Source organism: Triturus cristatus, chromosome 2_1 (assembly GCF_964204655.1).
Source record: "Triturus cristatus chromosome 2_1, aTriCri1.1, whole genome shotgun sequence".
In the NCBI taxonomy this organism is placed as follows: domain Eukaryota; kingdom Metazoa; phylum Chordata; class Amphibia; order Caudata; family Salamandridae; genus Triturus; species Triturus cristatus.
In genome coordinates, this window is record NC_140581.1 from 944,845,498 (window position 1) to 944,871,790 (window position 26,293).

Below are 26,293 nucleotides of genomic sequence, written 5' to 3' on the forward strand. Positions count from 1 at the left end.
GAACCTGCTCTTCAGTAGTCCAAACGTGCGCTCCACCACATTGCGTGTTGTTTTGTGTGCCACGTTGTATCGTCTCTCACTCTGGGTTGCTGGGTGTAGGTAGGGAGTGAGGATGAATGAACGGCATGCATATGCACTGTCGCCTGGATGAGTAAAAGGGAACCATCAGTTACATGCCTCTATACACTCTGATTTGCAGGTTGCAAGGGGCGTCACTGTTACTTACCCAGCAGGTATCCCTCTCCGAATTCGCCGGCACTCAGTCGTGTGTAGATCCCACTATTCTGGAAGATGTAAGAGTCGTGGGTGCTCCCAGGAAACTTTGCAACAATATCTGTGATGATGTTCCCTGCATCACAGATCACCTGCACATTGATGGAGTGGGTGGACTTCCTGTTCCTGTAGATGTGCTCTGTATCAGCTGGTGGACAGATTGGGATGTGTGTACCATCAATACAGCCGATGACATGGGGGAACTGTGCCATGTGATAAAAGTCTGTTTTTGTTTTCTGCAGTGCAGCCTGTGTGTTTGGGAAGCTTATGTAGTGGTGCATTCTCTGCATCATGGCATCCAGGAACTTCCTGAAGAAACGGGACAGGCAACTCTGGGATACACCACCCACCGCAGCTATCACCACCTGATAACTGCCGGATGCCAGTAGATGTAGGCTGCAGAGCACCTGCACATGTGGTGGTATGGCGTGCGCCCTTCTTGTTGGCTGGTCCAGGAGTGGGTGCAGGTCCCTTATCAGGTCCATGATGGTTTCGGGGTGTAGCCTGTACCTCTCATGTATCTCTGCATCAGTCAGCTGTAATAGTGTGATGCGCTGTCTGTAGATTTGTTCCTCCCGTCGCCACACCCTCAGTCCTGCTGCCTGTAGACGTAGGCGCCTTGCAATGACGTACATGGCGGCCATGTTGTCCACGCTGTTGCATTTTGGGATTGCTTATGTGCATTGTTGATGGTTACCACCTGCTTTCAATCCGTGTTAATTACCGACTCTTATTTACCGATTTTCCTGGATTTCTTAATTACCGACTGCTCCTACATGTCATTTTAAATTTTTACCACTTCATATTTACCACTTCATATTTACCGATTCGTTAATTATGTATTCGGTAAATATGAATCGGTATTTTAGAATTCGGTAACTATGAATCGGTATTTACCGCCTCATATTTACCGAAAAGTGGTTTTTGGACTCCTACATCTCACTTGTCTGAATACCGGTCGGTAACGGCATATTTACCGAAAATCGGCCGTTACCGACCAGTATTTCGCTACCTACATGAGGCCCTTGGTGCCTTATTTATGGCCAAGTCACCCAGTGCAGTGTAGCAAGTAACCTTGCTGTGCTACACTACGTGACAGGGAAAGGGCAGGAATGTGAAAGGGCAGAATGCGCTGGGCCCGATTCACAGAACTTAAGACAAAATCCTAAACTTACTACCATTTTGGTATTCACAGAATGCACTTACTGCTTTTGGTATTCACAGAATGCACTTACTACTTTTGGTATTCACAGAATGGATTTACGACTACTAACTTTACGTCCGCACTCGGGCTGGAAATTCCGGCCCGGAGGCGGAGCTTCCGGCCCAGAGGTGGAGATTTTGGCCATGGCTAAATCTCCGCCACTGGCTGGAATCCCCACCTCCGGGCCGGAAGCTCCGCCTCCGGGCTGGAAGCTCCGCCTCCGGGCCGGAATTTCCAGCCCGAGTGCGGACGTAAAGTTAGTAGTCGTAAATCCATTCTGTGAATACCAAAAGTAGTAAGTGCATTCTGTGAATACCAAAAGTAGTAAGTTTAGGATTTTGTCTTAAATTAATTCTGTGAATCGGGCCCGCTGTATTTAAGTCAATACGGCTTATACCTGCCTTTTCCCCTGTGCTGGCACCCTTTTGGCTGCCTAGTGCAAGGATGTCTGTGTTGTCAGGATGATAATATTTATGCAGGAAGGGGTATCTTCCTGCACAAAGACAATCCCCTGACACGGTTTCCTCTTTCTATGTGTGCTGCAGCGGGGGCACAGAAGGTTTTTGGCGTATTCCCAGGTCTACTACTTCTGGGAATGTGTCAAAATCCATGAATGTTGCATGGGAACAGCTCCCTGGCACTGAATAATGTTACGCAGCAATTTGTGCTGCGTTGCATTATCGAGATTTATGATGTCACTCAGGATCACACAAGGTGGCCTTTGTTAGCTTCATGAAACTCATATTTAAGTTGCGCCACTCTTGCACCACATTGCATGGTGCAAGAGCAACACAAAGGGGCTAATAAGGGGCCCAATGTATTTAGGGGCTCATAAGGGGCCGCTAAGTACATTGGAAATGTCAACAATAAAAACACATTTCCAGGTCTGAATCTATGTCAGAAAAGTTTATGTAATGGACGGGCACAAGTAAGTGTTAGATTGTCTAGAATGCAAGGACTTTAGGCTCACCCCTGGCTATCTGAATTCTACCAGTCAGTGACAAATCTGGTTAAAATTCAACTTGCAGCAACCATCTCTTAAATAAATGTCAATCTTTTTGCTGCTGTTACTCAATGTGTCATGACAATGAAAATACTCTAAGTTCAGTTATTTGGTATTCACTAACAGATGAAGCAAAAACTATATTTCCCATGGCTAGAATATTTAAGCTGCACACTGAGTGCTTTGCAGTCACAATCCTCCACTTCTCTAGCCACTTTCAAATTTCTTTGCTAAATAACAGGTTAAAGCTTTGTCATTTCTCGGGGACATGGAGAGCAATGATGCTCTCAGCTACTACCGTTTTAAGATAAGATGGGTACACTGGAAAGGTAACGGCCCGGTTCTATTAGATCTGTCAGCTGATTTTGATACAGTTGATCACACTATTCTGGTGGACCACCTGAAAGTGCCAGGCTTGCAGATCAAAGCTTTGAGTGGGTTAAACTTTTTCGTTCAGTACCACTTTCAGGAGTGCATCATGACCCCCTTCTCTCCAAGACATCTGAGCTTGTGGGCGGAGTTCCGCTTGGGTCATCATTCTCTCCCCTGCTCTTTAACATTTATATTAAACCTCTATTTAGTGAGCTGTCTACCATGGATTGTCACCTTTATAATTTCGCAGACGACTCTCAATTTTTATTTCAATTAACGGACTCACAGTCTGGGCAACAAGAGTTTCAACATACTATGAGATATACTTTTAACTGGATAAGCCTAAATTGACTGAAGCTCAATGCAGATGAACCAGAGGTTATGATTCTTAACAAACATAGTGTTCTCTGATCAAGCGACTTCTGGCCACATGAACTGGGCAATCTACCTCTGCCTAGCATGTCAACCAAAAGCCCAGTGATAGTGGTGGACAGCCTTTCGACCTTAAGGTCCCAGAATGGCTACGGGACGGCCAAATGTGCTCTTTTGGAAATTGACCCGACTGCTATTGTTTGAATCCATGAAGTCGCCATAGTATCCAATATTCTGTCCAGGTTGGATTAAACCAATTCTGTCTATTTGGGTCTTCCTGATAAGTCCATTAGAAGGCAACAGGTTGTCCGAATGATGCTGCCTGCCTCATTTTTGACTGACCCAGAACAGTCCACATTACACCAGTTTTGAAACAGCTTCATTGGTTGCTGATTAGGCAGAGGATCTACTATAAATATGAGCCTGACCTTTAAATCATTATACAGCTATGCCCCTTTCATTTCAGAAAAGAATTAGGCAATATGAGCCAGTTCATGCACTCAGATCAGAAGGTAGGTATCTGCTTGTTTTCCCAAAATATAGGAAAAAGTGTATGGCTGGTCGGAGCTTCTCAATTTTAGCCCCCCCCCCACTATTTGGAACTCCCCCCTGCAGTTGTAGAAAGAGGCCAATTTTATCAGATTGAGGAAAACCTTGAAAACTTGGCTTTTCAAACAGGCTTATGAATAGTGCACCCTCGATGTCCTCTGTTGCTCTGGTACCTTAGGTGCCATGAAGCCTTTGGAGTACGTGCGCTTAACAAAATCTGGATAACATAACATAAGATTACATAACATAACACATGAAGGTTTTAAGCTACAATACATTCTCAAACGACAAATCTTTTTGAGGAGAGATCCGCAATTACTTATTTCTTCCCCTGGTTAAGGTGACTAGACATTGGATTATACACATACGATTTATAACAGTTCTAATAATGAAAGTTAGATGCTCCTGGCCATCATACAGAAGTCATATTTAAAGCTACAGTTTATATGGTTATATGCACTTGCATGTTCTTATTTGCTGAACGTAGAAAATTAATTAGGCCGTTTTATTCCAGAGGCCTTCCTCCCTGCAACTGCAAAGGTTTGTTGACATGCTTTACATACACTGGGATATAAGAGAAGATGTCAAAACAACTGGAAATATAACATTTATGGCAGATAGTGTGAATGGTTTTTCTGGGATTGTCAAAGAAACAGACAGAAAATAAATAAGTGAAAAAGAAGTAGATAGATCACTCTCCAGGAATTCTAATAATGAAGATGGGTATTTATATAGTAGGTTTTTTGACTTCGAGACCACATCTGGGTATTGATGAAAGAAGACTGCAAGATAAAGGAGCCAGAGAGTCGTGTGCCCATAAGAGTGAAGCAGTAGATCATGCTAGTGTGTCTACTAGTGTGTCTGCTAATGTGTCATCTACTGTGCTTGCTAGTGCATCTGCATTGAGTGAGCCAAAAACAAAAGAAATTAATATTTATAGACTAAAAGTTGAATTCGAAGACCTTATTAATAGTACTAGTGTAGAAAGAATATTTATCATATAATGAGGAACAATTGAGATACCTTAGTAAGGAAGCAGAAAGACATGTGTGTGAAGCATATAAGACGCTTGAGGAATTGGCAGATGAATTTAATGTGGATTTGTATAGAAAGAAATTGCATAGAAATTACATAACTGAGATGAGTGATGATGAAATATGAAGAATGGAACTTGTGAGCTTGAAAAAACATACTAAAGATTTAACAAAGAGTATAAATGAGTGGCACAATTTGAAATGATTTGGAGAAAATTGGTGAAAGAAAGGGCAAAGATACAAAAACAAAAGATCACAGAACAGGAAAAGCAACAAATGTGAGTGATTCTGAGTGTGAACTGTTTTCAGGATATTAGTTGAGAGAAGTGCATGTGCATGCGCAATGAACGAAATCTGATCTTCTGACATTTATGAAAATTTCCCAAAACTTAGAGAATCATTGGATAATTGGTATGCAGAGGTAGAAAGGATTGTCACATTTTTAAAGTTACTTTGGATTGATTTGATTTTGATTTGAGATTATTATCCCTAAAGAGTTGTGCAGTTAGGGTGCAAGGGAATTTTCGGTTGGCCAAATGCAGAACCCCTAAAAGTAGCTCCCCACAATAATCCATCTCCAATTGTAATGAATGAGCAAATATAAATTAGTGATTAAACATTTGAAGACTAAAGATCAACAGAAAGAGATACATTTGTCTAAAATTATGAAAGTGACACAGGAGCAGAAAAATCAGTACATGCATATTATGAGCAATTGATACAGATTTACAAACTATATAGCAGAGTTCAAGACCCTGCAAAAGAGTCTGTTAGTGGATTTGCCTCAGCGTTTGTGCTGGGTGAGTGTCTGTAAATTAATTCTCATACTCAGTAGAGTGTAACATGTTGGCAGACAAGATCCCTTTACAGAATACTTAAATGTACGAAGTATTGTATTGTATTGAAACAGGGGAAAATTACGGAAAAGTTGATTGTACAGCATATTCAGTAAGGTGGGAACCTTTCTCAAATGTCAGATCATTTTATTTTCTGGTTGTGTTACGTGTGTAAATTCGGGAATGCATAGAGTTGTTGTGCAGCATGATGGTTATCAATTCATGCAAACTGGAAATGTTGTTCCACAGGATAGAGTTGGAGGTTTTGTCAATATCTGAGCAGTGGTCAGTTTTTAAAATAACATGCAGAACAGAGACTGTAGATATAATCCAGAAAGAACATAAATGAGTCGTAAATGGTTCCACAAATGCAACAGAACATGAATCTAATAACACAGGATGGAGTGCATCACTATTAGTAGCCCCAGCGCAAATGCCTTCTGTCCAGAACATGCAGAATCAAAGGTCATTCAATGGAAACTGATCTTTAGCTCCAATGAGGCATCAAAATATGCAAAACCAAATGCAGAAATTTCATCGGAATCCTAGTGTTCAGCAAAAGTATTTAGTAGTTAGAGACAATTTTTCACAAATTGCTGAAACACTCAGGGTTCCTAATAGACCAAGTCATGTCCAATGATGGTGCATGTGAGGGTGGAGGATTGCATGCTTGGTGCAGTCCTTAGATGTAGACCAGAGTGGGCCATATGTAAATGGTGTGGTGATTGGCCACTGAGTATTAGGTTTGTTCCATAAGGGTGCTACCTGCTCCATGGTTAGAACGAAGGAGGGTCCCAGCCTACGCCTCTCGGGAAAAGAAGTCCACGTTGTAGGCATTATTAACAAAAATAGTGTCAGCAAATATTCCAGTTAAAATAAGCTCAATAGAGAATGAACATCAGTTCATAATATGTGACACAAGTCATGTGCATTTGTTGGGTCATGACTTATTGTGTAAAATGAACAGTGTAATATATTGTACACTGCAAGATGAGGATTTGGATTTCAAATTAAAATCACAAGAGACAAAAGTGAATCTGTTCTCTGTTCACACAATAGAGGACTTACATCTTGATTTAAAACACATAGTAAAAGAAGAGATTAGGGAATTTTGAGGAGAAGAAATTGGGTTAGAAAAAAGTACAGTGCCAGTGTGGATTAACATCAAACTGAAAGGAGTATTTTGTCGTACTCCTCAGTACAATTTTACTTGTGAAGCAGAGGTAGGAATGACACTTGTCATTGAGAACATAATTGAGCAAGTCATTTTAAAAGAAGTGTTAGGAAGACTTTGTAACTCCCCGACTATGGGAATTAAAAACCAAGTAGAAACTAGACAATAGTACAGGACATTTGAAAAACAAATGACACAGTGATCCCTTGTTGTCCTGTGGTACCGAATCCTGCTTTAATTTTGTTCCAAATCCCTTGAATGTGAAGTGGTTTACTATAACAGATTTGTGTCAAGCATTGTTCTCCATTCTTCTTCATGGGTTTAGCCAGTATCTCTTGAGTTAACATTGTTGAATGGAGTAATGGTCTGTTGGTGAATCCCACAGGGTTATACTGAAAGTTTGTTGACATTCTCCAAATTGCAAAGAAAGATTCAGGACCTGATTATGAGTTTAACCCAGTTGCGCTGGCTCTCCACTGACACAGCTATGCCAAACCTGTGCAAGGACTGCCCACCATTGAAAGAGTTCAACTCATAATATGGGCGCAGTCCTTTGCCCTTCCCATGGCGGTGCCTAGAAAACAGGCACCACAATGGGAACGGCAAAAAGGTTCCAGCACAGCATGGACGTGGACGTCTATGCCATGCTGGAACTTTCTGGGGATACAGACAGGGGGGGCACATGTTGAGCCCCCGAATGTATCCCCATGGTGGAGGGCACATGGGGGGCCTGTAGGGCCTCCTTTGTTCCTGCACTGGCAACCTTTTCATGGCAGGGCTCTGCTGGTGGTCCACTGCCGATGCAATGGTGAACGTCATAATTAGCAAAACAGTAGACCGCCAACGCTGCACCACCGTGAGTCTGGTGGTCAGAAGACCGCCAGACTAGTAGTCAGTCCCTTAGAGACTTTGCATCTGCCCTGTAACTCAGTGCTGGTGCAATGCATAGACAACCTAATGGTGGTAGCTAAAGCAAAAGAGGTTTACAAGCTTCACGCAAATGAGCTGCTAAACTACCTTGCAGAAAATGGTCAGAAATTGTCCCCAACAAAGCTACAATATTGCCAAAAAGAAGTTGTTAATGTGGGTCTCTAAACTGATTAATGAGTACTGAAGGTGTCCAAAGAATGCATCTCTTTGATTCAGAGATTTTACCTGCCAATGAACCAAAAGGGAGGGAGGATGTTTTTGGGAACATTTGGCTACTTTTGTTAGCAGATTCCAAAGTTTTCTCTGATAGCAAATCCTTTACAGAGGTTTACTGACAGTAATGTTAGTGATCTGGTGCCTTGTGATAACCCATGTATGAATGCCTTCCTTGAGCTCAGAGATTACCTCTGTACTGCACCCGCTCTTGGAATGGCAAATTACAAAAAATATTTGTATTTATTTTGTCATGATGGAAAAGGGCGCTTACATTTATTACTCATTCAGCAATGTGGAGGAGCAAAGCAGGCAGTAGCATACTAATCAGCCACATCACTTTAGTAGATCCCACATTTCCAGGCTTCCTAAGGAGCATTGCAGCTACCAGTCCTGCCATTTAGCACAGTGAAGAGATTGTGATGGGTTATACACTTATTGTGCTTTTCCCTCATTCAGTTGAGATTTTTCTGACTCGTACTCTAACCCTGCATCTGACACATAGCTGCTTGAAATTTCTGAACAGGTTATCCTTGCAGCTGAGACCATTTCAATTAGACTTTGCAATACCCTGTATCTCGCCATCATTTTGCCACTGCCTGATGGAGAAGATACCGATGATGAAGATAATAACTTTGACCATGACTGCATTGAGATCACAGGATTGTGTACCAAACCAAGACCAGACATTCAAGATGTACTACTTGATTTGACTGATTATATTTTATTTGTAGATGGTTCTGAGAGACCATCAAGGAACACTGACAGCGGCATATGTGGTTTTCACAATACCATACATTGCAAAGCACCATACTTATGTAATGTAATCTCACTAAAATAGCAAAATTAATTGTCATTATGATAGCATGCTTCATGGCGAATGGCTTGAGTGTTATAATCTACACTGATAACCAATTTGGCTTTCTAGTGGTCCACAATTTTGAGCAGCTGTGGTCAGAAAGGGGCTACATGACATTATCTGGCTCACCCATTAAAAATGGGGAAATAATTTTGGACCAATTGCATGCTTTGCAGTTACCAAAAGAAGATGCGGTCATGAAATGTGCCTCACAGAAGAGTGGAGATAATATGCTTACACTTGGGAAACAATATGTAGATGCTGTAGCAAAATGCTGTGCTCTTGTGTCTGGTACATTAAACTCAAATGAAAACAGTAACTCTTAGAAAGAAAGCGAAAATAGTTTCTTGTTTACATCAGAAAGAAAGTGAAAATAGTTTCTTGTCTCCATCAATACAGACTTTGGAAGAACTGAAAGGCTTGCAAAATATTATACCTGTGGACAAAATGAAAATGTTGGGTATAGCAGATTTTACTAAGGACAAGAGTCAAATGTGGAAGTCCGTTAATGAGAGATTTGTTTTGACTAACTGTTGTTTGTACCAGATAGCCAGATACATACATTAACCTATTTATGTTGGATCTGATAACATGATGAGACTCTTTAAGCAATTTTATTTCAACCCTCACTTCAGAGCTGTAGCTGAATGTCTTTGTCAGAGTTGTGGTACTTGAAAACAGTTAAATGTTGACAAAAAGACACATGTGGCTTAAATTACGTTGGTCAGTCGGAAGGTCCACTTACTGGATTGCAGATTGATTTTGTAGAGATGCCTCAGTGCAATGGAATAAGATACATCTTAGTCATTGTTTGCCTTTTTGTAATTGTGTCAAAACGTAACCAACAAGAGTGTGTGTTGGCCTAACTGTAGCCAAGCTCTTATGATGGAGGTAATCCATAAATTTGGTTTGCCAACATCCCTAGAGTTAAATAGGGGAAGCAGTTTTGAAACTGGCTTAATGAAAATCCGTGTATGGCACTAAGTGTAGATTCAAACATTCACTGCAGTTATCGTCCACAAGCATCCAGTGTAGTTGAATGCACTAATGGTACTCTCAAATCAACGTAGTCAAGGTGTGTAATTTGACATCACTGAAATGGGCTGATGCTCTGCCATTTCTATTGAGGATCATGAGGAATACACCAAATAAAGTGACTAGACTCTCACCTCATGAAGTGATCATGGTCAGACAAAGGAGAATTCCTGGTATTCCTTCAACTGCACTTGTGAACATTTCTGATCTTGTTCTGGATTATTGCAACAGTCTAGCTGATGTGGAATGCTCAATCACTCACTAGGTGAAATTGAAAACATCATCATTAAATGAATAACCCTACCACAATCTGGAACCCCTGCAAATGGGTTATGGAAGAGACGCATGTTCAAAAGAGGTACCTGGTGTCCAGGTGACATGGACCCTACCAAGTGATCTTTGTATTGCTTTGAAATATGCAGGCTTGTCACTGTTGATCCCCAAATCTCACAGGAAAAGAGTGAAGACTGCTTTTGGAGAAGTGGTGCCACGAGGCACTGATTCACAGTGTCACATGCAAATTCACTATGTGGATCAGAGTTGAGTTGTGAAGATCAAATTGTGAAACAGGAAGAATAAGAAGAACAAGAAACTCAAGATACCTGTGTCTAAAGGTATATATTTGTCCTAAATTCAAAGACACACTGTTTTGAGAGACGATCCTTTTTTTCCAAGAGCATCTATGAATCTGTTTGAAACAAAACTGGACAAAATCAACCTTGAATAAATTTAATGGACTGCTGAAGATAAAAAATATGTTTTAACATTTTTATACATGCTTACATTAATTTGTACAACACAACTTTTTTACCCTAGTTATCCAGTCGAAGATATTAGGGTTTTCTTCTGAGCATTTCTTTGTAACCGAACTACTTATTCTTGATGACATATAAACTTTTGAAGATTTTTGTACGATACATAGTAGCTCAGAATTTTTATTTTGACATGTTTGTATAGAGGGACTGTGGTTGAAATTAAAAATAGGTTTATTAGCATTAAGAATCATTTTTGTAATTTTCAAATGATTAATTTTGTTAGGTATTCAGGTTTGCCTTCACACCCTAGCTGGATATGTTTATTCTAAATCTGAAATTGAAATGCATATTAACAATACTTTGACTTACGATAAAACGTTATATTATAGAGATGTGTCCCCTAGAGATTTCACTGAAAATATCTATCTCACTAGTTTAATGAATATTTTAACATCATGAATGTTAACAATTGTTATGCTTGTACATACTTACCCCCTCCTTTTTCAAAGGGGGGCGATCTACAATCACCTTCTGCTTTCTTATGGATTAAAATGCAGTCTTTTTCTATTGAGTCTTTGTGATCCAGATGTTTGGATATAAATTATATAAATATTGATCTTCAATTGAAAAATGTGCTTAAAATTAGGAAGCTATGCTACATAGTTATAATTGAAATGGACCAGTTAGATGCATAAATATAAAAACTAACAGTGTGAAGAGTGTGTGTAAATAGGGTGGAGTGGAACACAATTTTAAATAATGAATTTAATGAAAGAAGAGAGAGAATGAGTAGAAATGTAGTCAAAGCGAAAGAGATTGAATTGCAAGAAGAAGCTGAAGAGCTATTTAGGAATTTAAAGGTAAAACCTAGAAAGAAGTGGGAGGAGACTGAAAACTAAAAACAAATTGAAATGATTGGAGAGAGTGAATGTAGTTATAATTGTGTAGTTGATGGTGAATATATGAAGGATGAAGAGCCTATATTGTGAGGAATTTAACATGTTTGTTGTAAGACTTTCCTTTTTGAATGTGCCTTGCAATTGGATGGGCAAGAGCTATTTAGCTTTAGAATTCATTAGAGTGTATCAGGCAAATGAAATGAGAGAGTGAAACTGGTCTTAGGAGACTGATATGTGGTTTTAGAGAACTGCTAATGGATATTTTTGGTGTGTGAGTTCCTCTATTGTCATTGCCTTGAATGATGTGAGATTAGAAAGCTGTTGACGTAACCAAAATTAATGAAGAAATAATTGCTATTTGCGCAGCGCAGATACAAAACAGAATGGCTTCGAATATATTGCTCACAAAAGAAGTCAGCGCATGTCACGTCTTGAAGGTCAAGCCATGTTGTACACATGTTCTAGACAATAGCAAGTGAACTAATCAATATACTAACAATATAACTAACATTTAGAGTGAAGTGAAGTCTCTGAAAGAGATTGGTGTAGGGGAGACTGTTAGTGAGTGTTTGTTGATATGTGTGGAGGAATGATGCGTGAGGTTCTCAACCCTACCACTATTATATTGTGTGAATAAAAGTGTCCAAAAGCTATGTAAAAATCCTTTGAAATAATATGTTTTGATAGTGGAATAAACTGTGGGTGCAAGAAAGAAAATACAACAGAAAAGAGGTGAGATAGAATAAGATGATATACCATCTGAAATTTATGAGAAGTTTAAAATCGTGTAAGAGAAAAGAAAGAAACAAAGGGTCATTAAAGATGTTTTGTAGTGTGTTTTTGCATGATTTTTAATTATCTGAGGGAGGGTGTGATTGATGAAGCTAATTTAGATTTAATCCGTTTTATGTATTAATTTAACATGGATGGACCATAAATAGTGTACGTGCATTGTATTTCACATTATAACCTTGTTTAAGTTGTGATAAGTAGGTTGCAAAACTAATTTACTGGGTGTAACCTGGTTGCATTGAAAATGTCCTTTTAAAAGTAACACTAGGCACCACATTTATGATGTCTATCATACAGTGATCTTCCTTTACTTCATTAAAAAGTTGAAATGTGTCCTGTTCTATGTTGATGTTTATTTTCACTTTCATAATTTGTGAGATAGCAGAGGAGATTTTCTGTCCTTTCAGAAAGGATTTGTCCTATTCATATTTTAAAGCAATAATTGTTTCCTAATGAGATGTAACTTCCATTGGTATGCATGTTAGAGTTGTTAATGTATTATTAAACATGGGACAGTTTTTAGAGTGAACCTGTTTTATGTAAGGGCACTTCCCAATGATGTTTGGCTTGTATTGTTGCAATTATAGGTGTACAATCCAGGGTGCCACTTCACACCATGGTTAGGTCTTGAATCTCTGCTGATCAACTGTTTTAAGAACTATTGTATTTCGGATATTTCCCTTATTTCTTTACAGGCAGACTCCATGATAGACTGTCATATGATATTCTACTTATAAGATTTTGGAGGTGTTTACCTTATTTTATCATCCTATTAATTTAAATTGCCTAACTAACCATCTGCCTTTTGTCTTCAGTAACAATCCCTAATTTTAAATAAACCTTCATGATTTGCACCCTGTAAACATGTCTCATGTCGATTTGGCTATGCGAGTTCTCTGGCTTTTCTTGAAAATGTGTATTTCATGCTTAGGGCTCTTGTACTTTGGGACATACATATATCCAGTCAGCCATTTTTTCATGGTAAAATTTGTGTGTTGAAATCGACATTGTTTTGGAATGTTTTACAGTTACTATCTGCCTTTTGGTAGTGGTAAATTTCTATACTTATTTCTTTTCTATTTGCCGTATGTTACATATTTTTAATATTTGTTTACATTTAAAGATATTCTATAAGCCTTATTACCACTGACACATACTAAATTGCCACAATGTTATCTCTGCTGAGTCATAAGCTATTTTCTTATTACCTAAATGTGTGAATGCTGTTGACATTTTGTGGTAATTTCGATATTATACATGTTCACATTTTCAGTCACACTATAAATCTGTCTGTTTCCAGCCATGTCCACTTTATTATTCTTCGTGAAAAAATAAGGAGTTGTGCACCTATAGCAAGTCAAGTTATATACGAAGTGGCTACCAATAACAGGAATCTTATGACTTTGGTTCCTGCTTTGCTAGACAACTGCCACTAACTACCATTAATTTAATCCAAGAGGAGTTTAACTTGCCACTTGGTGATACTTTGTAAGAGTAAAAAAGCACATTTCTTACCACAATTGGGCTTTACAAGCAATACTTGACGCCCTTTGGACGGTGTAGTGCACCTGTGGAATTTCAAGGAGCACCCTCAGAATATTTTTTTTATAATAGTATCTATGGTTGACTCCTTGTCTGCTCAGATTCAGCATCTGGGCACAGCACTCATGTAAAAGCTGCATTGAAAATTAAGAATTTCCGAAACTTGAGGACTTTTAGTTGCATGTTCGCATTTTAAACAATGGAATTTTTAGGATATGAAGGATGCAGCACACATAGAAAGATGAAAAATTGAAAATGATGAGAAATAAAAATATTTCCCCTCGTTATGCCTCACCTTGGGAGGCATATTTTTTGGGCGCATTCCCAGATTTACCAGTTTTGATAAATCTGGAAATGCATAAAAAACCATGGTATTTGTGTGGGAACATCCACCACAAAGCCCACGGAACGCCTCCCTGGCACAGAGTAATACAAGGCAGCAATTTGCACTGAATTACATTTCCCATTATTTTTGAAGCCATTCAAATCCATGCAAACTGACTTTGTGTGGCTTCATAAATATGACTTGGAGGTTTACATTGTGCATGTACCACATTGCATGGTGCAAGCATGACGCACAGCCCTAAATAAATAAGCTCCCAACTGGTCAGATATTTTTCGGAGAATGCCCTTACTTTCCGATTCTTTTGAAACCTTGTGTTGGAAAATCATTCTTGTTAGAATTCAATCCAATTTGGCCGTTGGAGTCATGTTGTTTCAATGCACCATGAAACAGGTTTTTTAATCAAGTGGTATTTTGAAAGGATGAAAGTTCCCAATCATCTGTTAAGATGTTTTTCCCCCCATTCTTTTCTTTGTCCTGAGGTTCCTGTGTATTGTTCCTCCTCTTTGCATGGTGTGTGTGGCCCTCACTAAAAGGACTATTGAGACTGCAGATGTAGTAATGTGTATGGATATACCTGGTGTTCCCTAAGATTGGGGAGACTTTTAACTGGTCACTCACTTTGTTGTGCCAAGTGAAGAGCACCCTTTGACCATGTTGCCCAAATCCTAGCTGGTGAAAGCACATATGGTCTTAGCGTTTGATAGAATTAGTGAACCTCCATCAATTTGTGATGTAGCCACGCTACCATACTCATTTCTAGCATGCCTCATTTAGAGGTAGGGGAAACACAAGGATTCTGTTGCAATAATAAAGTAAAGGATATGTCTTATTTGAGAAAGTGGTTTATTAGTTGTGGCGGATCAGTGTCCACCTCAAGTCATTTACTATCTTATTAGGTCCAGTAAAAGATTTCAGTAATTCAAACCTGAGTTCAACCCTTGGTAGCTATGGCACAAAGCAGACAGGCCTAACTTAGAAGTTCAAAAACAGTGGGCGTAGCAAAGTTGCACCACATAAATTGGTACCTCTGACCCAGCGCAGGAGATGAGGAGGCCCAGAACGCCTCCATGAAGCATCAGAACCCTCATAGGAGGTAAATCAATGGATGAACATCTGAGGAGCAGTTTCTGTGCCCTGCTGCGGCACCTAAAATGGGCTTTTGTCTTGCCTGCAACAACTTACTGATAACCTGCATGAATATGCTCACTGATTGGATCAACAATGCCATGATGCGACTCAACTACACCTCCTAAGGAGATGAGTGCACTTTATCCCTGAAAGCCATAAAATATTTTAAATACAGACAATTGCTGCCATTTTGATAATAAGAGAGAATCTTTGAGCTTTTGTTTTAGGCTGCTTCTGGGTGACTTTAGGATTTATATCCTACTAAATGCAAATAATAGCCCATGCCATCAGTATTGACAGTTTTCTGCTCCTTCTATGTCCTCTAAGGCACTTTTAAGAAGGTACTAATAATGTAGCCCATCTTACTGTGCCTTGAATCCTTTGGGCTTTATACTATCCCATTTGGGGGATGAAAGCCTACCAAATGTGCCTTCAACAACACAAGTACATTAATATTTGCGTACCCACATGAAAGATAAACTACCCTGTGCTGTATCATTGATTATTTTGATGTATTAAAAGTTCAGATCTATTGCTTCTTAACATGTTACATCCTATTACTATAGTCTGAGGATATATAAATATTACTGTATCATATCACCACAAGGTATTTATTCTAATCAGCAACATGGCTGTGAAAGACCAAAAGTAACAAAAATTGGGTACAAAGCATTGAATGCAAGGCCGACATTCCCAGATGTGTCTATTAAAACTAAATCAGAATCAATATCTACCATGGAGGCAACACTTAAGAAGCTGGAGAAAGTAGATGTTAAGGCCACTTCCACTAAGATCAATGCAGACAACAGATATCAATATGGTAAAAAATGAAACTATACAGATAAATAGCAAAATTGCAGTGGCGGAGGATTGGATCAGTAGTCTGGAAGACAGAGAATCATCAGATGTGAAACAGCTCGCTACTCTTATGGCTAGCTTGCCCACACTACAAAGAGAGGTTACAGAATTAGAAGATCAGAACAGATGGGGCAATCTACGCATTTGTGGTCTACCTGAAGGCTCTGAGGTTCAGGATTTAATGCCTGTATTAAATTCTTGGAGTCGTGGATTCCTCAATTGACTGGTCTATCCTTTCAGAAAGACTTTGAACTGGGAAGAGCACAGAGTCCCAGCCCAGTCCAAATGAAAAATCACTGAAACCAATTGCATGTAAACCTCCAACGTACTGACCTTATACTGAACATTATGAGGAAACATAACCATTTGATCTGCAAAGGTCACAAGATATAAATTTCTCATAATATTTCAAAAGCAAAAGCCACAGTGGACACTAGCAAAGCCTTCTTCTCCCTTAGACCAAGACTAAGAGCCAGACCAAGTCTCACTAAACGGCTCTACTCGTATCTTTACATCGGGTACAGAATTGGAAAGGTTCCTCGATTAACTAGAGGATCAACCTGATATGGATAGCTCACATTTAAACTCTAAATCGTCTCTGGATAAAGACAAGTAGGAGACTTAAAGCCTCCAGTTTCCATGTTGGTGTAACTTTCTGTTACATGTAATATAACGTCGTCATCCTTACAAACAGCAATATCAGTATAAGCTTTTATTCCAAAATTGTAATATTTTAACACTGCTGCATGGTTATTCGTACCTTTGGAAGACTTAGACTTCTCCTTAATGCCTTAATACTAGGCGCACACTACGATTTTTTGAAACTGCTTTAAACAGGTTAGTTATAACTGTTAAACTACTATAGCTACTGCTATACACTATTCAAATTTGTGGGGGTTCAGCGTACAATTGATTGCTCCTTTGCTGTGGGAATATCTTGTCCTTTTCCCCACATTACTAATCCAAGTTATGGGGTGGGGCGGCTTTTGGGATTTGATATCCTACTTGTTTCCTAATGTTGATATTTCTGTGTGAGAATATTTGTTACCAATGTTGGAACCTCGAGATTTCATAACAATACTGTCCCCAGACCTTTTCATAATATTTTTTCTTCTCCCTTACTGTCTGTTCTCTTCTAGAGATTTGTACCCATCAATGAGCTGGTGTTGTTGTTTTCTTCTTGTTGCATATTTCCCACTTACCACTTTGAAAAACACTTGATATCTGGATGTCCTCCACCCTTACCTAGAGTCTCTGATACAAACAACATGTTCTCATCTTTATCACAGTAACTCATGGCTCAAACTAAAAATAGTCTCAACATTCTCTCATTCAATACCAAAGGTCTTAATAATCGCATTAAGAGACAAAAAATAACTGATTATCTTTACAAAATGAAAAGGATATCATGGTGCTCCAAGAGATTAAAATTGAAGAGATGGAAGCGACCTCCTTTATGAATAAATGGATAACCTACTCCCCAACAGTAAGTAAGAAAAAAAATGCCATAACCCTGGTAGCAAAGAAATCTAATATCTCTTCAATAACTAACATGTTTGACAGAGAAGGCAGGTGGATAATCTTTCAAATGTGTCAAGAGGGGAAATCCTTTCACGCCATTAATGTCCATACGCCAAATGGTGACTAACAAGGATTTTGGGAGGAGGTTTTTTTTTAGTATGGCTTTTATAGTTGATGATACATTGATTTCATTTAGGGGAAACTTCAATCAACTTATGGTCCTACAACTGATAGATCCTCACGGTGTATCTTACATTCTCCTAAGGCTCATATGTCTAAAGATATAGGAGGTATAAACAATGTATTGAAGAGGTTTAATCTATAGGATGCTAAAACACTTGAACACCCAGATACACTAGACTTTACATTTTTCTCTCTACCACATCTTTCCTACTTTCCTACTTAGTGATTTCTGGTTCTCACACACAATATATTGATATCACTAGTATAGAACTCAGACACATTTATGACCATTCCTGCATCACTTTAACGCTTATATGAAGAGCTCCATTTATTAAACGTAACCCCTGGAGACTAAATGATGAGATTCTTAATGATATTGAAAAGAAGGCTAAAATTTGTGCTGAAATCTGACACTTCCTTGATACTAATATAGTGAATGATACTTTCTCTCTCACCAGATGGGAAGCTTTAAAACTACTATCAGGGGAACACTTATCAGCATTAGGTCCTTCATAAACATACAATCCAATGACTTACTGAATAATTTAGCAGAATAAATTAAACTTTTAGAGCTCCAACAGAGGGAAGATATAAATAACACACAGCTGTTAACCAAATTAAACAATTAGGTTATTGAGTAAAAGAGCAGGTGTCTGGATTCAAAAACAAAAAGGTATTTGTGTGTGCGAAGTTAATAAAGCTTGTAAGATGTTATCTGCAGATTGGAAATTTAAGCAGAGCAAATCTTCGATTATTATGACTTTAATAGACTCAGATGGTAAAATACTTACAAATTCAGATCAGATAGCTGAAATTTTCAAACACATCTAAACTTCTTTTATAAAGCTTTTCGGTCGCACCTAGATTACTCTTTGTTATATTTATACCAGTCATTCTTTTCTTCAGGAGAAATAACTGGCACACCAGCTGAAGCAGTTAATTTCAGTCATACCAAAAGTAGGGAAAGACCCATCTCCCCCACAAAATTATAGACCAATATCATTGAGTAATTTAGACTGTAAAATTTACACGAAAGTTCTTGCCACATACATAGACAACATAATTCCTAAATGAATTCACCCCACCCAAGTAGCGCTCATTAAAAATAGAATATCCAGCAACAACACTAGACCTCTTATCATGTTATTGAGAAGACTTCACCAATGGGTTGCAATAGCTCTTGATACCTAAAAAGCATTTGACAAAGTCTATTGGCCCTTTTTGAAAGCAGTTCCTAGCAAATTTCTCCTTAGCGAATAGATTTCATTAAAATGGTTAGGGTCTTATACACCCACCCTATAGCAAGAGTTAGACTTAATGGTAACATTTCTGACTATTTCAACCTAAAATGAGGTATGAGGCAAGGCTGTCCATTCTCTCAGGCACTTTTTCTTTTAGTAATTGACCCTTTATTACAAGCCAGCCATAAGAGATAATAAAGAAATTGCTGGTGTAAAATTTGGTAATCTTATGGTTGAAGCAGCAGCATAAGCAGATGATATTTCAATATTCACTGAACTTATTGAACAGTCTATACAGGTCTTGTCAAAAACGATTGAAATATATTCCCGGGTATCAAGCTATATGTTAAATAAAGATACATTTGAAGTGATGGTCTTAAACAAACTTGGTGGCAGAGAGGTCTTAGGTACTACTCGACAATATTGGAAAAACAAATTTATGAAATACCTCCCTATTGAATTTAATAATGGTCTATCTCGGAATTAATCTTTTAAACATAATGAATCCATAACAATACAGAAAGTATCAAATATTCTGGAAAGCTGGCCCTCAAACTTCCTGACTTGTTGGGGGAGAATTGAAACACTTAAAATGATGATCATACCTATAATTAATTATTTGATTGCTTTGATTTCCGATCTCACTTCGTCTGCAAATTGGATGATCTCTTTAACAAATTCCTTTGGAATAATAAAAGACTAAGAATCTCCCTGAAAAAGTTAAGATGACCCAAGAGCTTAGGAGGGATCAGTTTAGCTAACTTGTCATTATATTATGAACTTTTCCTTCAAACAAAGCTCCATAGGGTTATCCCAACCGGACCAATATTAACCAATATGGTTTGAGGTAGAATGTCAAATCTTACAAAACTTCAACCTATTCTCTTTTCTTACTTCTTCCAATGGACACCTCACTCCACAGATATAATTCATCATTCAAAAAAGCATATATTATCTATTGATTCAAAATCAGTTTCTAAACATAAAAATGTACATTTGGCTTCCATCTGGAACAATAATCTAATCAAACTTGATGGCTCAAGTATCAACTGACCAAGTTGGACCTTAGCTGGTATATCTACTGTCAACCAACTTGGCACTCAGCAAACCTTTTGTGAATTTACAAACTACATATTGATTACATAATATGGAATTTTACAGATTCCTTAAATTGAAAGCAGTCATCTCTAAACTCAAGATATCACTCTCCACCCCATCTTTTTTAGAGCTGATAACCTTATACAATCATAGAGGTGACCTTGGGCTTTATTTATGGGCTTTTGCCGTAGGGCAGCACCGTAGGCCTCCCTGCTGCGCTGCCCTATGTAAAAAGGAAAGGGCAGGAATGCACTGTATCTATATAATACGGCACATTCCTGTCCTTTTCTACTGAGCCTTTGCACAATGGGCTACTGTGCGCCAAAGCAGGCACCATTGCACCTTGGTGCAAGGGTTCCGGCATTGTGGGGCTGATTGATTTTGTGCATGAAGGGACCCTTACAGCACAAAATTAATCCATTCAGGCGCTTTCCTTTTTCTATGTGTGCGGTAGAATGTTTTCATTTCACTTTGTTGTGCCTCCCTAACGCCACCCCTGTGGGGAAGTTTTCTGCGTGAAATGGGTACATATTTAGAAGGCCATGAAAGCCTTGTAAACTGGCTTTACATGGCCCTATAAATATGCGGTGGCACATTGCACCACCTGAATGTCAAAAAAGTGACGCTCCAGTGGCTCAATAGTGCCAGTAGGGCCTCATAAATGAGGCCCTCGGTTTCCAGAGTTTACTACCTCCGTCTCCAATAGAACACTACTTTAATGATATATAGCCACTCCAAATGGAAGCAGGAAACTAAAATGGATAACACTCCTTATGACTGGCAAGAGATCAGGACTTCCAGTTTTAAATGCAAAATCACTCTATCTCTGTTTCAAACCAAATTCCATCTTCTACACAGAAACCTTTGAACTCTACAAGTAAACATAAAATGAAATTAAGAGGTGACCCATCATGCTGGCACTGTAATGTTACAACAGGAGATCTTGCACATATGGTGTTTTATTGTCATCTACTCAGGCACTTTTGGCTACATTTCTAGGTTTACTGAAGACTTTTACAAATAAAAACTACTGTTATTCTTAAAACCAAACATTCTGAAATGAAAAACAGAAGTACGAAAATAGCTAAAAAGTCAAAAACGCAACACAATAGAAGTTCCACTCCAACTTATAACAAGAGAGACAAATTGTATAAGCAAAATGGCACCAAAGTGACAAAAATCCAATAAAGTGATCTGGAGATATTAATTTCTAAAGATATAGTGAAAATAGCACCAAAAAGTGCAAAACACCAATGGTAGTGATTGGTTGCTTTAGACCAGTATCTAGGAGTAATTTGTGATAGAGCGCGGTTTGGACACATCAAAGAAATTGGCACTGCAAGGGCCTAGAAGTCAGATTATTAGAATTGAAAAAGGACTTTTCATTTCTAGGGAAAAACGCTACTTCATTTGTGACAAACTCGACATTCAATGCAGCGCCATGTACTGCCAGTCAGATACTTACCGCAGTCGGTCCCCTTGAAGATCTGGAGCTCTGGACAAAACTTATTGTGGTGGCTAATTAATCATAGGTGTACACACCCATGGCCCGAAGCCATCAGGAGCAGCACCCAGAGACCCTCAGAGTGTCAGGCAGAGGGCAGCAGTAAAATCCAGTTCAGATCTAGTTGCCACTGGTCTGCTGGGATTCCTCCAGAAATGTAAAATTTTGCTTTTTAATGTTCCTGAAGCCACCCAGGGGATCTCTCTATGATCTTTGGAGATTATTAGTCCTTGGATATGAAGTGGAAGTGGGATGTGACCTTCTCGGGTCCTTCTCGAAAGTCACAGAAGTCAAGTGTAGCACGTTTAGTCCACCAGGTATCATTTAACAGGTCCAGCAGAGTTCTGAGGAAGGCTGGGTCAGGGTCCAGTTTCATAGGGTTCATCAGCTTGTGATTGAGATACACCCCAAACCACTCCTAGTTCCTCTCTGACCAATGGAGCCAACTTCGGCTCTGGGGCTGGGAGTTTTTTATGGTAATCCTAGTGTCTTCTCATATCTAACACTAAAATCCAGGATGAAGCAGGCAGTGCACCCACAACAAACCTAGAGACAGACGTCTGGTAGGACAAAAGCAGCGTTCATCAGCAAACAGACTGGGGATACACAAGAATTGTCCTGGCATCCGGTTCTCTCTCTTTCAATTGTTTCAAAGTGTTATGTGTTGCTCAATCGGCTTGTCGGTCTGGATTTTACATTGCGGTGTCAACAGAATGGCCACAACCCCCACCCTGAATATTCTATTGTGCTCAGAAGAGTAATTTCTGCCATTTAAGGTTAGCCTATTGTGTACTCCTCTGAAAGCTTTCCAACCTTTTCTCAGGTTGAGCGCAGCTTGGGAGTTGGCAAAGGCTTATACTAATTAACTTTCTGACTGCTCAGACAGGTAAATGGTAACTTTCTAAAAGTTACTTTTTCCTTAATATTTATTAAAAATCCAACGTCATCATTTAATTAGTATTTGATTAGCTATTAAAAAAATAGTTTCACTTTTTTCTAGCTTTTCCCATTCCCGAGACAAAGTATTAATATATTAACTGTACTCTGGTTTCCAGCATAGGACAGCTAAGCCTGCTACAGTGAAAATAACTTTTGGGGAGTTGCCAATGAAGGGGCATGTTAATATTCATTTTCTACATGTCCGACTTTTAAATACCATGCTACCCACTGTATGGGCTGCTAGGGCTACATAGGGCTGACTTAATAACATTTTAAATGGAGTTCTATACCTGTCAAAAAGGGTCCTTTTAACAGGTCAGGCTGCAGGTTTAACGTACAGCAGACAGGCTACAATGGCAGTGACTCTGGAGGATGGCACAATAAGTGCTGCGGTCCATGGGTGACATTTAACTTTTAATATCATTGGTGTCATTTCTGCACCAGATACTATAGTTACCCCAAACAGATATTAGCCAGTTTCTAGATATTTTAGGAGTCAAATCAAATACATTGGGCACTGGACAACAGTGCCCCAGTATGCAGAGTCTAAAAACCGTCAACAAAATTCTCTAATTCACTAAAAAATAGGATGACCACACATAAAGGGGCATTTTCTTACAGATGATACTCTGACTTAAGTCCAAACTTCTCTCGCAATTCCCCTGCCTTGGGCAGGTATTGGAGTAAGGGAATCAACAAAGAGAGTGAAGAGTGCTTTAGTACTTTCTTCTAGTATGATCAAATACAAAGCCAATAGGTTTCTGGAATTAGAATAAAATCCCATTAGCCTAGTGTAAGTAACAGCAAATATGTCTCTCATGTCATGTATGAGGAGAGTAACAATTATTTAAGTGACACCTACCAGTGTTCAATAGGATTATTCATCGGCAAAGCTGCAGCCACCTGAAGGATCGCTGGAATCTGGAGTAGCAATGGTAAACAAAATATATGCAATGGTATGTAGGACTGGAAAAATAGGGGAGGATAAATCATTATGGGAGCTAAAACAATCAGAGTCCCTATTCAAGTCCCTAACACACAGCCCTCCAGGAGGATAACAAATATAGTGATGGATGAGAGCAAGTGCAAAGAAAAACACCATCAGAGCCCACAAAAAACTAATATTGCTAGGCAACTCTACTACTTTTGCACTCTCCTACAGATACTTGTAAGCCCCACCAAACGCAGGGGTGTCGCTCTGCCTTATGTAACCCCAGCATCAGCCCTCACTGCCAAGAGCAGGCCTTTCTCTAGAGGCAGCATGCATATGGAGAGGCTCTACCATGCCAGAAAGCCTTGACAGATTCCACTGGAGAAGACTCAACTATCCTTACCAGAGTAAAACTTTTATTTGATAGCCTACCCACCATGGGACCACCAAGTCATAAAGACGGCAGCCCCCCCTCTGTATTGAGGGTGGGGCAAAGATCACTAGATTTCCCTACCCAGCACTGCCATCCAAAATATGAAAGTTCTGGGCAGGGTAAATCGAATGACTCCTATGCTCATGGTGAAAGGTCACTGCATACCAAGGCTATTGCTCTAGCAACTTGATTTTAAAAACAAATATACTGCTGAGTAGGTTGAAAACAACATGGTGCTAATCACAAAAGTGTGGCAGGGAGAACATTGCCTGGTACACCAGCACGCAATTGGCCCAGATACTTTGTGGTATATACAGTGCCTGATAACACTCACTTTGGTTGAAAGTGTGTAGTATTCACCATTGTTGGTGCAGCTGGTGCTGTGAATCTCTAGACACATGTTTCAGGATGTTTGTCCTCCTCCAGTACAGAGCAACAACATACATTTGGGAGTGATGATAATGCTATTCACTGTTTTCTAAGGTTTCTGTACCACTCCCAAAGCGCAGGTGTATCCCAGAGCTCATCAGCTCAATAACTCAACAAACAGCCAATCACGAAAGGGTGGAAGTTAGCACACTGCTTGGCATACCAGCACACAATTGACTCAGATGTACTGTGGTAAATGCAGTGCATGATAACAATCACTCTAGTAGAAAGTCTTCAGTAATCACCATTGTCAGTGCAGCAAATGCTGTGTATCTCTAGAGACTTGTTTCAGGGTTATTGACCCAGCAGAGAGTAACAACTTGGGGAGAGGATGTAGCCTTACGGCTAGAGAGGTCTACCTCAAAGCTGGGGAACCGGGTTCGAGTCTCGGCAATGACGCTCAATATCCTGTAACTTTGGGCAAATCACTTAATCTCCCTGTGCCTAAAAAAATGATTGTGTCCTTCTGTAACGAAACTGGTGCTCATGCAAAGCGCTCTGATACCCGACCTCGGGTCTAGTTTGCGCTCAAAAAAACTCTTATATAACTCCCAGCACGCAGGTGCATCCCAGAGCTTTTCAGTTCAACAGCTCAACTAAGAGCCAATCACAAAAGGGTGGCAGGGAGCACACTGTCTATCATACCAGCACATAATTGGCCAGATGCATTGTGGTAAATTTAATACATGATAACACTCACTTTAGTTGAAAATCTTTAGTATTCACCATTGTTAGTGCATCCACTGCCAGTGTTGCAGCGCGGAAAACCTGGGTATCGGGAATCAAGACGAAAACCCTATACCTAATAATTATCCTCCCTTCGTCACAGACCAAATTTCACATTAACAAATTCACTCATACAATCGTTTGGTGGGGCCCATAACACCAACATTCACACTCCACTTCTTACTGGTCTGTACTTACAGGAGGAATAACTGTTTCCAAGCGCTGACATGGAAGGAATACCTTATAACCTATAGTAAGAGAACTTAATTTTACTAAAACCCTTATTAATACACATCTTAATCTTAAACATCAAGATACTCCTTCCACGTAGTCGACAGATCAAATTAGTTGTTTGGTATAAAGTGATTTAATCCAGCTAAACATTCCAAAATTCCTAATCTGTTTCCTTTCAATAAATGACCAAACACGTTTTCTTGTTAATCAATATTTTTGTTTATCTAAATAATGCAAAATTTAATGAATCGTTGTTCAAACCACAGAGCCTCATATTTACCTAATCTGGCTATTAGTCGTCCTCTAAGTCAATCAAGTCATCATGCAGCACGCTACAGTCCCAAAGATTTGGTCGAGACCGTAAGCGTGTACGCATCAATCAATGCCCATCAATTCAAAGAGTCTTCAGTTCATCAGAAAATTGGTCAGCAATTCAGTCTGTCAAAGATTCAGGGGAAACAGCTGTCCTGGAAGGTCACCGTCCTCTCCATCAGCATAACGTCAGGAAAAGAAGGGTTTGCACAACTCACTATTCTATCATCATTTTATAATGAAATTAATGTCAAAATGTAACAAAAGTCAGCTTTGGGCACTTCTGACTTGTCGGTTGGGGTCGTCCGGTGAAGTTTCTCAGAGTTCGTAAGGTTAGCTCATCCTACTTGCTAGTTCCAGATTTCATAACTGTCCTTTGTTTAAAGTTCTGGTAGTCATCCATCGCGACCTTGTATGGGTACAGAGAGTGTAGGTCATCTTGAGGCCACTTGTACAGGAGCCTGGGACATGCGCACTTGGTCTGAAACCTCGTGGAATGGTAGCTGTCGCGTCGTGTGTGTCGGTCGGCCATCTTGTCTTAGGCCCAATTGGTCAACTTAAGCAAAAA